This window comes from Mus caroli, unplaced genomic scaffold (assembly GCF_978045245.1).
Source record: "Mus caroli unplaced genomic scaffold, Mus_caroli_1 scaffold_2, whole genome shotgun sequence".
Classification (NCBI taxonomy): Eukaryota; Metazoa; Chordata; class Mammalia; order Rodentia; family Muridae; genus Mus; species Mus caroli.
Window position 1 is genome coordinate 177694073 of NW_028227257.1, and position 15891 is coordinate 177709963.

Here is a 15891-nt window from a genome sequence, read left to right on the forward strand (position 1 = left end):
GATCTTGTGTGTGTGTGTGTGTGTGTGTGCATGTATGTGTACATGCATGTGAGGGTATGTGTGCCATGTGCCCATGTGCATGTGTGTCCATGAGGAGACAGAGGTTTGCTATACCTCTGCCTCCTCCCTCACCTCCCCCTCTTCCCTCCTCCATTAGAGACAAAGACTTAACTATTTAAATAAGGCTGGCTTAGAACTTGTGATCTTTCTGCCTCCACTCCCAGAGTGCTGAAATTACACCTGATAAAAACATCACTTTTGGATGGTAAAACACAGAAAAGAAAAATGGCCTCCCAGAGCCACCCAGCTGGTTCTTAAGAGAGCTGAGGTAGGATATATGTCTCCCCAGAGCCAGCTACAGTGTTTCCCCGAGTGTCATGACATCGAACCCTATTCCTAGGAGCCTTAAGAAGTTGAGGCTCCCCAAAAGAATTCCTGGACTATCCTGAAGGGTTTGAAATGGTCCAGAGAGCCTGTGGAGGCAGCCACCCAGAGATATGTTTTAACTGTAAGTTTCTTGGCAGAGTCTTACAGTTCAATGTGCCAGATCTCAGATGGGAAAGAAGTGTATATAAGCATATCTCACTTCCTGATGCAGTTCACCTCTCCCAGGTGATTTTTGGGGGAGTGCAAGATTAGGGATATGCTTCCACAGGGGGTTCACTGTTGAGAGAGCCACCCAAATGTAGATTGATTAGCTGTCACCTGTCACCTTGCTTTCAATATTGTCACTAATCTGGAGAGAAAGTTCTCACAAGACACAGCACAGGTCAAGGTCTGAGTCACAGGTTCTCCTAAGAAGTCAAGGGTCCCCTTCTAACCTTATTTACTGACACTGATTCGAATTTTCCAATAGCCTAGGTCAGCAAGTGGCAACAGTATGTAACAGTTACAGAGGGTCACAGGGTCAAGTTTTCAGCCATCCCACTGTATGTTGGAACCTGTCAATCCGAATGGGAACCTTTCAGGCTTTTACCCACTGGCACAATGCTGTCACCCGAGGTCCATCTCATCTCTCCATTCTGACCAATAGGTTCCCAGGTACTCTACCTCTGACAGCCAACCTTGCATCCAGTAAGAAATGAGAAGGTGGGTGAAGGTGGTGGTGGATCATTGTACTCCAGTACTGGGGATGCAGAGACAGACAGATCTCTGGGGCAGGGTAGACAGGAGAATTATAATTTTGTGGCCAGATGGAACTACACCATGAGGTCCTATCTCAAAATCTGAACTATACTCCTTTTGTATAATATGCACATGTCCATTTGCAGAACCACAGAGGATCCCGTGTCTACTATTCCACCCCGAGTGTTCTCCTTTCTGTTTCCCGCTCCTACAGCATCATAGCAGTTGAGAATCTCTTGATCTCCATGGGAACTTGACCAGGGAACATTTTGCAAAAGATGGAGAGATACGGTAGTCTGAAAAGTTCTGTGAAAGACAGGGCAGGGCTCTCTATTCTTACTTGGGAAAGCACTCTGAGCTATAACACACCATGCATGGGTGGCTGACTTAATAATCTTATCTCTTTGCTGTTTCCCTTCTTGGTTCAGTGTTTCTACCTTTAGAAATTCTTCTCTATATCTCTGACTGGACTGAGATTTCACTCTTTAGACTGCATGCTCTTAGGAGATGGTCGGGGCAATGACCATTTTCCTTTAGTCTAGGGTCTAATGTACTGGCTACAACCACAAACATTGAAGAAAAGGCATCTTATGATGACTAGTGTAACTTCAGGGCTGGGTGGACCTAGAAGAATCAGCCTTTCTACAGGCACTTTCGGGAGGTCACCACTTATTTAGTAACACATCTGGATGTAAGACTGGGGAAGCTGTTTGTGAGGAAATAACTTTTGAATGAGCTTCTTCAGTGGTACAGCTCAGCCACTGGGATCCCTGCCACAGGCAGAGCGCCTGCCAAAGGGAACTCCTCGTGTAGTTGTAAAGTTCTTGGGGTTTGGTGGTGGCGCAGTCAATTTGGCCTTGGATGCAGTTAGCATCCTGGTCTTTTTGTTCTGTGAGCTCCCAGCAGCCAGAGGGCTTAGTCTTATGGGGTTTTCTGGATTTCCACACAGTTATGTCAGAGTGTACATAAAGGTTCTTTAAGTTGCAGGCATACAGACTTGCTGTGTGTGGCCAGAGAGGAGCAGGGAGACCTGGGAGTCCTTAGCCACAACTTACGGTGGCTACGACAGAGTGCTAGAGTGGGTGATACAAGCTTAACTCAAGAGTGATGACTCAAGTCTGAGCAGGCTAGGGCTGAGCCCAGCTGATGCTTGGCTTGCTCTGTGGACTTGCCAAGTGTCTCAGAGCTGGAACAAGAGAAGCCCATGACTGGGAAATACTGACTTTCAGACCGAGAAACTGATGGCTCATTCCAGACAGCAAGCCACTGTGTCCTTATAAAAATGGTGCGGTGAGGCTGCGGCACTGCCAGGGGCAGGCTAGCAGGCAGCGTCCCTGCTGTTCCCTGGCTTCCCAGCAGCTTTTGAACATGTGATTACTGCTTGTTCTTTTCCTTACATATCAAAAAACAAAGTAGATTCTAAGACTTGAGAAGGTTATGTACCCAGGGTCATGGTTTTGGGCTGAATTGCCCCTCTCTAAACTTATTGTTTCTTAAAAATAGTTTCATTTTTAAGTTGTGTGTATGTCTCAGTATATGGACATGTGAGTACAGGTGCCTAAAAAGGACAGAAGAGGGCACTGTATCCCTTGGAGCTGGAGCCACATGTGGTTGTAAGAGTCTCATATGGTGCTGGAGACTGAACCTGGGTCCTCTCCTACAGCAGTGCTCTTCACACCGGAGTCACTTCTCCACCCCCTCCAATCAACTGTTAACATCCAAATCATGGAGCCTTAGAAAGTAGCTGGATTCTGAAAGGACCTTTGAAGAGGTGACTAAATGAAGTTATAGGGGCAGAGTCTCCATTCAACAGGATCAGTGTCAAGAGAGGAGGAGGAGGAAAAAAAAGGAAAAAGTAGAAGAAAGGAGGAGGAGGAGAAGGAGCAGGAGGAAGAAGAGGAGGAAGAAGGAAAGGAGAAGAAAAAGGAGGAGAAAAAGAAGACCTTGAAGAGGAGGAGGGGAGGGAGGGAGGGAGGGAGGGAGGGAGGGAGGGAGGGAGAGGGACGGAGGGAGGGAGGGAGGAGGAAGAGATGATAAAGCAAAGGCCACATGAAGACAGAAGGAATGCAGCTAGCTGCAAGCCAGAGAGACGTCTCTGGAAAGATAACCCTGCTTACATCCGCTCTTGGACTTCTATCATCTAGACCTGTGAGACACGCATTTCTGAGTTTAATCCCTCCACCTAGCCTGTGGCCTTTTATTGCAGTACCCACTGTGGCTGATATAGTAGCATTTAAAATTTGGACTAATATCGAAGTCCATGCTTGGAAGCTGAGACTCTAAACATTAACTTTGATCTTGTTTCAACTAGCGTAACCAAAGTTTAAGATCTGGGTACCTGGCCCTTTAGCCACTGCTTCTGTTTGTTTGTTTTTGCAATATTGGGGAGCCCAGGGCCTCAAGCATGGTAGACAAGAATGCTATCACAGAACTACGTTCCAGCCATAGCTGTCCCTTTAGATTTAAGAATCTGACGGCTGCTGTCTCTGGTTCCTGGCACTGGCACTATACTCTGTGATTGCCTTGAGTAGTATGATAATGTTTTTACATTGCATTCATTTATTTATTTATTTATTTATTTATTTATTTATTTATTTATTTAAGTGAAGCACCAGTGGCGAGGCCAGAGGACAGTTTGCTGAAGTTTGTTCTCTTTTTCCATCCTGTGGGTCCTGGGGATTGAACTCAGGTGATTAGGCTTAAGTGGCAAGCACTTTATCCACAAGGCCATCTCAGCAGCCCCCTGCAGGAGAGTTTATGACTTTGAGGATATGCTAATGAAATGACTTGTGATGGAAGCTGGTCACCATGGAGACCAACCCCGGTGCGGTGCGTGATTAGAAGTCTGGGTGCCTTTTGCTTGGATTGATGGTGAAACAAGAAAAAAATAACCCTGATATATGGGATACTAGTTAATGCAGTTTACTCCAAAGACTGCACTTGATTCTGATGTCTACGGGTGTATGTTTCTGTCCTGTTAGGTAAATGGTTGGCATAGATGACTATGTTTCCTTTATATCTTCATTTAGCAAAGAAAAAGAAACTATTCCAGAGGACTTGCCTCACTTATTTCCAACACTCACACACACAAACACACACACACAGATAGTACAGGCCCATGAGCATCTCAAATTCAAGGCCAGCCTAGGTCATTGAATTGCTACAGCAGAATAAACAACAAATCAAAGCAAGACATTTTTAAAATGCACCTTGCGGGTAGCGAATTAGCCAACCATGCATCTTTACAATTCCAAATCCTTTTCATCCAAAAGTCTGTGACCCACTCCCCTGTCCTGCCTCCATCTGTAAGTCATGCAAGCAAGTTCCAGAAAGGCAGACAGTCTGCAGTCTCCTGTGTGAGACTCCTACAGGCCAAGTACACCTCTAATCCTGATGCTCAGGGCCGTGGCTGGTCAGGTTCTGGACACCTTGAGCCTACTCCCTTTCTGTCTGAACACTGAACAGAACTGGTGTTCTTCCTCCAGGAATACACTTTCAGGTTGCTGATTTCAAACAACTGCTTTTACTCTGCTCCCCAGTGGGTGACCAGCTAAGACATGGGGATATGAACCACTGTGATCTGGGTGGGAAGATAGAACAGGCTTGGGGACCATCTGGGAACCCTTTCCGTCAATAATAAGAGTCCTTTTCCTACAGTCACAAGATGATACTTCAGATAGCTGGGGCTGGCTGCCCTGTGACAATATGCTCATTTCTGTTGGCTAAGGTCTACTCAGAAGCTAGTGAATATCTCAGTATCCAAACGCCTTCAGTGTTGTGGGGTCTGCCAAATACACACACTCCCATAAGCACTTATGCATACTAATAACATGCACACATGAGCTCACATACATGTGCTTACATCCACATGAACACACTGACACTATCACAATACACACACACACACACACACACACACACACACACACGTACAAGTGAGATCTTAGAATTGGCTTCACCCAGTACCCCTGAGCCAGAAGTAAGTCAGACTATGTAGGAGGAAAACCATTTTCATATTATTCAAGAGTATGGCTTGGGGTCTGGAGAGATGACTCAGTGGCTAAGAACACTTGTTGCTCCTCGAGGAGACCTGAGTTTGGTTCTTAGCACTCATGTTGGGCAGCTCAACAACTGCCTGTGAGTCTAGCCCCAGGGGGCATCTGACACCTCTGGCTTCCTTGGGCACTGCAGTCATATGCACATACCTACATACAGTCATAAATATGCAGGTTCGCATACAATTGAAATAAAAATGTTTTAAGAAAAGAGAATTGTTTGCCGAGACAAGTGTTGGTGAACTAAGATATACAGTATATATTTCTGCTAAGACTGGTGTACTTTATATATGCATGTATGTGTATATATACATACACATAATTTATGTACTTAGAGATGTGTGTGTGTGCTATATGAGTGTGTACTTGTATATGCATGTGAGTATTGTGATAGTGTCAGTGTGTCCATGTGACTACAAGCACATTTGTGTATGTGGGTTGTTAGTATGCATGAGTGCTTATGGGCATGTATGTATTTTATAGACCCCACAACACTGAAGGCATTTGGATACCAAGAGCCTCACTAGTTTATAAGTCAGTTGTTTGATCTCCAGAGGAGAGTGAAAAGCAACAGTCCCCATGTGTCTGTGCCTTTGTAACTCACATATGGTACAGTGGAGCGGGGCTCCCAGGCGTTCTGGGGGAATTACTGTACTTCTAAATGACCCTGGTATGAAATATGGAGATATTAGTCTACTGATGCTCTTTTTTGTTATTTTATAAACCACTGACACTGTTATGAGCATATGGAAGGTCAAAGTGGAGGAATGCTTGCACAGGATTTTTGATAAAGCCAACATATGGCCCAGTTTATTGTAGCAATATATCTTACAATCCATCAACAATTTAAAACGGAATGATCACTATACCGGTCTATTACCACTCTCAAAGGACTCCATGTGGAATTTTAAAACTGCCTTCCCAAAAAGGAAAAAAGATCCTTAATCAGTGTGTACAGGCCCTGAAGCATTCTTTTGGGGAATGGGGCTCTCTTGGGAATCCTGGGAGGTTGCTGCGGTTCCAGCACCTTCTTGGTCACACAGGATTCAGAGCTTTGCAGTGGAGCAGAGTGTGTTTGAATGCCCCAAGACACGAGTCCCACTGTGCACTATAAAATTCGGGTCAGGGGACTGCAACCTCTATGAAAGGCACACAGGCCTTCTGGGAACTAGCAGCTAATACCCAGGCTTGAACTTGTGGTAACCCGAGCCTGTGAGTCATAGGCCCAGCAGGCCAATCACAGCCTTGCTTATAAGGGAGAGAATGTGCTTTCTATTTTTTTTAATTTATTACATTTATTTATGTACATGTTGGGGTGCTCGAGTGGAGATCCAGAGACAACTTGCTGGAGTTGATTTTCTCGAGAGAGTCAGGCTTGGTGGCAAGGTCATTTACCTAAGTCCCTCTGTCTTCGGAGTTCTGTCTTATTCGCAGACTCCAGACTTTTAACTCTTTTAGGCTCTGGTAGATCCCAGAGACCTTAACCATTCTAATCTTTCCCCATGATGGCCCAGCTCAGAGTCCAGATTTGTCCCTTTGCATTTTAAGTTTACCAAATGCATCAGGTCTGGGCTTCCGGTAGTCATTTCCTTCGCTGAATCACGCACCATCAAGTCTTGGGCTGGCTATTTGGGGAAGAACCTAGACGCTAAGTGCAGGGCCAGCACTAGCATGGCCCCAGACACGATAAGAAGGATCCCTTAGCTGAGTTGTGTGCCTCACACTCCACGCAGGTTGCCCTGAGCCCCGGACCTGGCGCCACACGGGGACCCGAGCCGGGCAGGACCACCGCCTCCCCGCTCCTCCCCGGCTTCGTCTCACACCCGTGGCCCCAGCCCCAGATCTGCAGACCTGGCCTGGTGCAGCAGACTTTCTGCACCCGCCGAGAACATGCCACCACGGCTCCAAGCCCACCAGTCGTGCTTTCTATTTTTAACCTTCCTACAGATCATATCCAGTGTGAGCCAGCCATATAAGCTTGTGCTTCACCATCATTTAACACCAAGCACTAAAGGCCGGCCATTTATAAAGTGTTGCCATGGCCACTATCAAGCTCATTCTCCCTATTTTATCCCCAAGAATGAGTGATCAGGTCTGACATTGTTGAAGCACAAAACCTAATTCTGCCCTCTAGATGGTTATCTAGACCCTGCATGAACACATGCACATAAATTTCCCTCACAGTAGCATGACCTTGTCATGTGACTTATGTGTAACACTGGGAAGATGAGGACTGGTGACCAGTATCTGTGAACAGATCAGGTGACAGTTAAAGTGTGTTTTGAGGGACTGCCAGCCTGTTACTTGTTCAGTTATCCTAGCTCCACACTACAAACACTGCAGAAAGTTTTGAGCACAATCACATGGAAGGCAAGGTAATTAGAAAAAACACTCCAACAAATAAGGTAACATTCTATAGTTGTCTATTTACACCACGTGCCAAGCCAAGGCTAACATTCCCATTTTACAGATGAGGCAGCAGAGGCAAAGGACTGACCAGGTTTCCATAGCTACCAAGTGGTCCAGTCTAAGCTTTGGGTTCCTGTGAAGAGATGCCTGCCAAGTGCCTGGAGATTTTCAGAGCATGGCACAGATTTATTCACTCAGAACCAGTTCCATGAGACGCAAATCAGCATTGATTTACAGATAAGATTAAAGGAGCTGGAAGCTAATGTGCCTTTTTACAGAGAAAGATACTGAACATCAAAGAGGCTAACCAACTGGCCAACATCCTGAGTCACTAAGCATCAGATTCCAGTTTAAGCAGGTCTGGCCTCAGCATTCTGGAGCTCCTTTCTCATTCTGGAGGCAGAAGGCATAGCTCCAACCTGTCTCTCCCAGCTGCAAAACTCCGGGTAAGTCATGCAGGCTCTCTGTGCCCTGGTTTTCTTATCTGATAAATGGGGACATTAACAGTCATCTGTGATGTGGAGCAGTGGGGCTGATTGGATGGTTCGGCACATAAGGACCTCTTAGAATAGACTCAGGTACAAAAATAAATGGTAACTAATTAAATCAGCTAATATAATAATAAGTCAATGACATACAATTTCCCAAAACATTTAAAGGATGGCATATGCGAATAAATTTGATTTGCATTGAGCTATATATGAATGCATATATTTTGCATAAAAGACCACTTAAATTTTCTATCGTCTTGTATCTAAGTAAAATGATAATTTCTAACTCATGAGTTAGCCTCTGTTAAGACTCTATTAGTGACCAGGGGCAGGTTTGTGGAGTAAAACCTCCTCTATTTACAGAGCATTAGACAAAGGACTTTGCAGCTAAGAGAAGTTTCAGGAAGCGATTGATTAAGACTATAGAAAAGCCATGTGGTTGCCTTTACTCTTAATCACAGAGCCAATTCATTGCAATTAGAAATCGCAGGCAGCGACTGTAACCCCACAGGGTAAGTAAGCCCTTCGTCACCTATTTGAGTCTCTCCTGTTAGCAGCGTATGGGGTAGATTATGGAGGGACTTGAGAACCAAAAGAGAAAAGTCAAATAAGATGAGCTGTTGAGTAGCTTTTGAATAGGTCACAGAGAAGGGATTCTGGAAAAACTACCTGGTGGTGTGGTGTAAGACACGCTGGGGAGGGCCAGATACAAGGGGGGGGGGCAGAAGTACTGCTTCAGGACTCCACGCAGACAGTACACCTGTAAGGAGCCCTGTGTCTACACTGAGGTGTCCCCTGCCCAGGAGAGGGAAGGCTGTGAGGCGAAAAACTGATAAAATGTAGGGATGTGGAGGGTAGTGACAGATGAAGGAGCCATGAGTGCAGATCCTTGGTTGATTGGAGACTCAGGGGCTCCTTCTCAGAGCAGATGGAAGAGGATGCTATCTAGTTGTGAGGAGGAGGGGTCTGGGTACTGGGATAAAGTGTGGAGGTGGAGACACCACTCAGGGAGCCTGTCACAGAGTCCCGAAAGCAGCTGGAGGCATGTGACAGGGGCTGTAGGATTTGAAATCCATCCAAACAGCTGGGAGGGGTTAATACTTAGATCTCTGCTGAGTGAGATGGGGGAAGTGTGCTTTAAGGGCTGAGAAGTGATTGTATAAGGAAAGAAGAGTCTAGAAACTCTACGGTAGCTGAGAGCCACTTTCTGTCCCTTCCTCTACTCCCTGTCATACTCGAGGATACTGTCTCCCCCTGGGAATTGGACTTCCATCCCTCTTGATACTAGATGTGACAAGTCCCATCAAAATGGATACATGTGCCTCCACATGTCTCCCAGGGTCCTTCCTTATCAGACAGGACAGGGTTCATGGGCAGAAATGCTGGAAAGAGGAGAACTGTCTACACCATCATGGAGTAAACAGTGACACACAGCCCATTTGTGGAACAAGGACCACTGGTGGCTAAACTTGTAATGAGTGTTTTGTGGTCTCAATATGAATGATCCCACTGGTTCATATAGTTGAATGCTTGGTCCTTAGTTGGTAAAACTGGGAAGGATTAGTAGGTGTGGCTTTGTTGGAATGGGTGTGACCTTGTTGGAAAAGGTGTGTCACTCAGGATGAGCTCTGAGGTTTCAAATGCCCACACCAGGCCAAGTCAGTCCCTCCCTCCCTCCCTCCCTCCACCTGCAGATCATGATGTAATGCTATCAGCTGTAATGTTCCAGTGCCATTCCTGTAGGCTTCCTGCCATAATGATCATGGACTAATCCTCAAAAACTATAAGCAAGACCCCAATTAAGTACTTTACTTTATAAGGTTGTCTTGTTCATGGTGTCTCTTCACAGCAATAGAGCAGTCACTAAGACAGAGTGACACAATGTAAACAGTCATTGATGATCGCTAGCTACTGATTCTTAGCCCAAAGGGAAGGTGAGCTGGACCATCATAGCATCAAGGTCTCTGTAGTACACATATGGCTCTACAGCCAGACAGCTCAGCCAGGCACAGGAAGGACAGGATGGAGAGTAGGCCATCTCCAGCATCTCCAGCCCCAGGGATGACTGGTTCAGGACTTTGGTCACCTAGCAAATATACCTAGGAAACTGGTATCTGAGTAGGCAAGGTACCGCAATCGACATGAGAGTTACTGTGCAAATCAGCATCAACCCTAGCTGTGTAAACCCCTGGGTGCCTTTGTCACTAATCCTTTCCACAAAGACCAACTTCTCCTCACTATTTCCAAACCTCTGTTAAAGGTACACACAGGTGTGTGTGTGTGTGTGTGTGTGTGTGTGTGTGTGTGTGTTTCATTTGTCTCCTCTATCAACAAAATTATTCACATTCTGCTGAACTGTGCTGTGTGGCTATGGGCTTAGCTTGTGTTGTTCACCTCATCTCTTCTCATCCCTCCTTAGCAAGGAACTCATCGTTCCTTTGAGCCAAATATCAGCAGTGCTCATTGAGTAGATTTCTAATCCAAACTAAGATCGGTTTCAATGAAGAAATGGAACATACAAGGGGAAGCAGGAGGGCTTGGGGGAATGGGAGCTCTATAGTGGTGTTGCTAGGCAACCAAGGTCCTGGACCAGTCATCCCTGGGGCTGGAGATGCTGAATGGCCTACTCTCCATTCTTGTGCTTGGCTGAGCTGTCTGGTTCTGGAGCCACGTACGTGTGAGGGAGTTCCCAGATGGTAGCATCAATCTGGTATGTTCTGCTACTCTGCCTGTCTCATATCCCCCAGGGAGACTGGGCTTTTGCCGCCTTTGTTTTCCTCCAGCACAGACAGAGATGCTCACTAGCTCCCCCACTCCCAATCCTGAATGTTTTTAAAAGTCCTTGCTGGAGAAGGGGGAAGGTTTGGCATCTTCTTGCTCCTCCCCCAGGGGGAAACTATTCATCTGTGCGTGCATACCCTCATGAACTGTTTCCTATTCCTTCACGCTGTTAAATGAACTCTTGATGACATATGGAATTACCATCACGTCATCTGGCTATACTCTATCGTCACATTTGTTTGCTTTACCATGTGCCTTTAAGATGTTAAATATTATTGGCCACCCCCAGGGGCTGCGGCGACATCTGGTTTGCTCATTTGGTAGCGTGCCTGATTCACAGAACAGAGCTTAATAAATGATGCTGGCAATCACTCTGAAGGCAGAGGTCAGCTCACGGCGGTGCTGTCCCACCCCCTCTGGCTCTTCTTGACAAGGTGGCCTGAGAGATCCAGGACAGAAGGTTTATGATGCTGAGTCCCTTTGTCTACTCCTTGCCTCTGCGTGCATCCTTAGCCCTTGGCTGAGGCAGGGACTCCTGGTGAATGGAGCACAGAAGGAAGCAGATGGCAGATATGGGCCAGACTTCAGCAGAAGGGTCAGCCAGCCAATCAGAAGATACCACCTGCCTACCCTGTTCAGCTGAGAAGACAAGAAATCAACTTGTCTTGTGTCTTGTCTTTTTTTTTTTTTTTTTTCTTCTTTTTCTTGGCAACATGTGCTTTGAGGGAATTCCTGGTTTCTGGTTTGCTTGGGAGAAACCAATCCTTTTACATTTTTTAGAGGATGTTATCTGTGAAGTGTCTGGGGAGGGGCTGTGAGGGTAATGTGTATGTAGGCATGCATGGACAAAGTCTGTTCGTTTATTCTATGTGGCACTCTTAGAGCCAGACATATTTTTAAAAGGTTAGTTGTACACTTGCTTTTCTAGTCCATAGTAGGCAGTGTGTCAACTCTTTCTCCAAGTACCACTTTATTTAAAGCCTACATTAACTTCCTTAATCCTACTAGTGTCTGTGTCAGAGAAAAGCAAGAATGGTAACAGTCACCTCACCCTTCTGCCATACCAGGCAGCCCTTACCGCTACCAGAGACACCTCAGGATAGCTGTGACCCTTTACGAATTGGTGGTTTTCTTTTTTAGTGCCCCCCATGCCGGGGTTCTTAAATGTGAACATTGTAGATGACCGTGTATGTCATGATGCCAAAAGGTTGGATATGCCTAGATTAGAAACTGAGTTCAAATGAAAGGAAAGGGCTGGGGAGATAGGCCAGTGAGTAATGCTCTTGCCTGTCAGGCTTGAGGACCCCAGAAGCTCCTGCCCTAGGGACCTTTTCAAGAGTAGAGGCACAAAGTAATGGCAGGCAGCACTGTCTTGTTACCTTCCTAACTTCTGTTAGGAAACACAGACTCCTTAGAGTCTCCCCGATTCTCAGAACCATGGGATTCTCAGAATCACGGGTTCCTCTATTTTACAGGAAGTGGACAGTTTGAAATTTTCTGCCACCAGCCACCAAGAGACTGGGTTAGAGGGGACAGATGTGGTCCTCCCTAGTATGCCGCCTCCCATCCCACTGAAGCTTCATAAACACAGCAGCAATCTCGGGGAATGGTGGCCATCTGTGCAGGCGGAGAGGACTTCAGTGTGTAAAGCTTTATTGTGTGAGGTGACAAAGTTGGCAGAACAAAATATCCACTCATGAAAGGTGATGGGAAAAGCAGAGATGAGACCGTCCAGGCTGAGAAGGCCAGCGTCTGTTTCCTTGAGCTGGCTTGTCTTCCTTTCCAATGGGATGTGGTCCAGTATCCTAAGCTTGTAGGGAGCCTTGCTAGGAAGAGCCACACCTCCACCATTCAATTCTACTGAAAATGAAGTCTATTTTTAAAACACCCATTGTGGAAAGGTCCAGGACCTTCCCTGGGATCAGCTTCCAACGTCCCATCAATAGGCTGACAGCGAATGGAAATCCATCTACACCTTCCTTAAGTTCTTCTCACCAGCACTAAACACATTTTCTGTGTTTTGTTTTGAGTTAAGATCTGGCCAAGAAGTTCTGGCTGGCCACTGTAAACTAGGCTGGGTCTTAAGCCTACATCCATATTCCTGTGTCTCCTGAGTGCAGAGATTACAGGCAAGCATTACTATCTCCAGCATCTCCCATCCCCCTCTTCTTCTTTTAAAATGCCCCTGCAAATAGGAATTCCAATCAGAAGGAAAAAAAATCATTTCAAAGGAGCCACAGTAGGAAGACAAAGCTCGAGAAGCCACTGAACACAACATGCCTGGTGTCCCAGCTCTGGATGCTGCTGCTTCAGGACACTGACTCAGAGTCACAGATGGGTGGCATCTCCTCTAGTGAGGGTTTTCTGGTCTGTCTTGTTTTTCCTTTTAGGAAATATGTCAGCGTTAGGAAGTTTTGATGACAGAACAAGACACTACAGGTTGAAGGGTGACCAGGGTGCTACCTGTACCCACCCATGGCGTGGATAAATATTCATCCAGCAGTTCCTAGAGGGACTTGAGGACATAAGGAACTACATGGGTGCCAAAATGTCTCCTGGGCATTTAGGATAAACCCCTCGCGGGTGCTCCATTGACTTCTCGTCCTCCCTCTCAGGGGCCAGGCTTCACTTACTACAGCCATCAGGATTTGAAAGTCATCCAGATTTCACTCCGTAATACCAAGCTGCTTTCCAACTTAAGCATCCGATGGCAGAAATGTGGCCACACTTTTTTTTTTTTTTTTGGCCTGGAAATATCATGCTAACAGTGATCAAGTTTATGTGACTGCATGAAATTATTTTTGTGGCTGTCTGGTTCCCAGCACCCTGAGGTGATGGGAACCAGACAGCAAGAGAGGTGGAGCTGTAACCATGTTCCTCCCAATTATACTGAGGCCCACTCTGCCATGGGGTTTGGAATTGTTTTATATATGTGTGTGCACATAACACACATGTATATACTATGTGTATCAAGACCACATCCTCAGCTAAGCGGTTGGCACTATAAGAAGTCCTCTAAGGCAGAATAGGAAATGCCTTAGGATCATGCCTTCCTTCACTCAACAGTAGTGTTTGGTGACACTGCATGTCAGGCAGCAGACTGGGCATTTAGGGACACACATGGTTACTATACAAGCAGTGCAAATGAAGTGTGACTTGTGCTGTAGAGAGAAAGAAGCTCAGGTCGGGGCTCCTGGGGAATAGAGGGAGGATCAGTGGAAGCCACTGGGGCTAAGGATGGGAAAGTCCTCTGACTCTGTGAACTGCTTGCAGACTGAACGGAAACTAGCCATGCTCACAGGACAAGAGGTAGGAAGCTTAGAGTTCTAGGAAGAGGAACTGAATGGAAAAGTGCTCTCCCCAAAGGGTGGGAGTCGCATGAGCCTCTCCTGACTGCCTAACACAATACTTTTCTTTTTCTTTTTCTTTTTCTTTTTCTTTTTCTTTTTCTTCTTCTCTTCTCTCTGTCTCTCTCTCTCTTTCTCTCTTTCTCTCTTTCTTTCTTTTTTTGATTTTGTAGGGTTCAGACTAAGTTTCTCCTGATTGCCTAACATAATTGTTCTCAAAGTATGTAGCAGTAATTAGTTTTTCTTGGACAGGTCATCTCGGCTGTCTCCATTCATACTTTCCCCAGAGCAGCTTGCTAATCAGCAGTAACCAGGCTGTTCTTTGTGGTCTCATTTCCTGTCCCAGAAGGTGGCTGCTCTAAGCCCCCAAGCTTGGATTTCAGAAAAGCATGTGATACAAACCCCACAGGCCACTTTGCTATAAACTCCTCCACAGATTCTTAACAACTTTAACTGCCAAGGGTCAGCAAGGGGAAGGCTCCTGTACCTGAGAAATTCTGCTCAGTTTTCCCTGTGTTATCTCAGTCTCCCAAGTCAAACCCCAGGCTGTAGGCCACGGAATCTAGCCTAATAAGGCCGTAATCTAGAATGTAGGTAGGCCGCACACGAGGACAGGGCAATCACAATTACTTGTTGGTAACAGTGGAAACATTGTATGGCAGAAAAACAGCAACCTTAAATGCGCACCTAAATGGGTGAATGATTAGATAACAACCGTCTATTTCTGAAATCTATCCAGCTCTTAATAAAGATCACTTACTGTGACATAGGAAGGACCCAGATATAAGGGAATATAAAGTGCACAGTTTATGCATATATTATAATTGCAGCAGTGAAACATGTAAATAAGGAAATGCTGGAAAGAAATCCCACCCAGCAGCCTAAGAGTAACAATGGCTGTGTGTGTGGTGCAATTAGGAGTCTTTCTCCATTTTCTGCAATCCATTTATAGCGTCTGTTTTATTGGAATCCTGTTGAAAGTGTTAACTCTTAAAGTTTGTAATTGGATCATTTTTCAAGTCCAAGGCCAGAGAGCTAAGTCTGCACATGTGTAATTTGCATTGTCTTGAATGCCCTGAGAGTGAGCATAGAGACAGCATTCCATCCCTGTGAGGAAAAGTCTCCATGGCAAGATGTCATGCAATGGCTGGATGTGGTGCCCATCTTTGTAATCCCAGCACACACATACATGTGTGCAAATGTGTGTGTATATGTGAGAGTGAGTGAGTGTATGAGAGAGTGAGTAGTGTGTGGTGTGTGTGAGTATGAGAGTATGAGTGAGTGTGCTTGTGAGAGTGAGTATGTGAGTGTGAGAGTGAGTATATGTGATGTGTGTGTGTGTGTGTTTGTGAGTGAGTGTGTGAGAGTGAGTGTATGTGGTGTGTGTGAGTGTGTGTGTATTAGAGTATGAGTGTGTGTGAGTGTATGTGTTTGTGAGAGTGAGTGTGTGTGTAAGTGAATATGTGTGTGAGAGTGAGTATGTGTGTGTATGTGAGAGTGAAGATGTATGTGTGTGATAGAAAAGGAGACCATCGTAAGAACAACATCAGAGAATATCAAACCAAGTGTCATAAACGGTTGGGACTGAGCTAGATTTCCAATGACTTTAAACAAGGCTTGGAGTCACCATTACCCTCGTCCTTTAGGCTTTGGGTAAAGCAATGGCCTTGTCAAGAGCCAGGC

At 45.8% G+C, this 15891-nt stretch overlaps 1 protein-coding gene across 4 annotated transcripts in view; it reads right to left on the bottom strand.

Moving 5' to 3' along the window:
* The window catches only part of Frmd4a (FERM domain containing 4A), a 600187-nt gene that overhangs the window by 167443 nt on the left and 416853 nt on the right, over positions 1 to 15891 (bottom strand). The window lies entirely within an intron of this gene.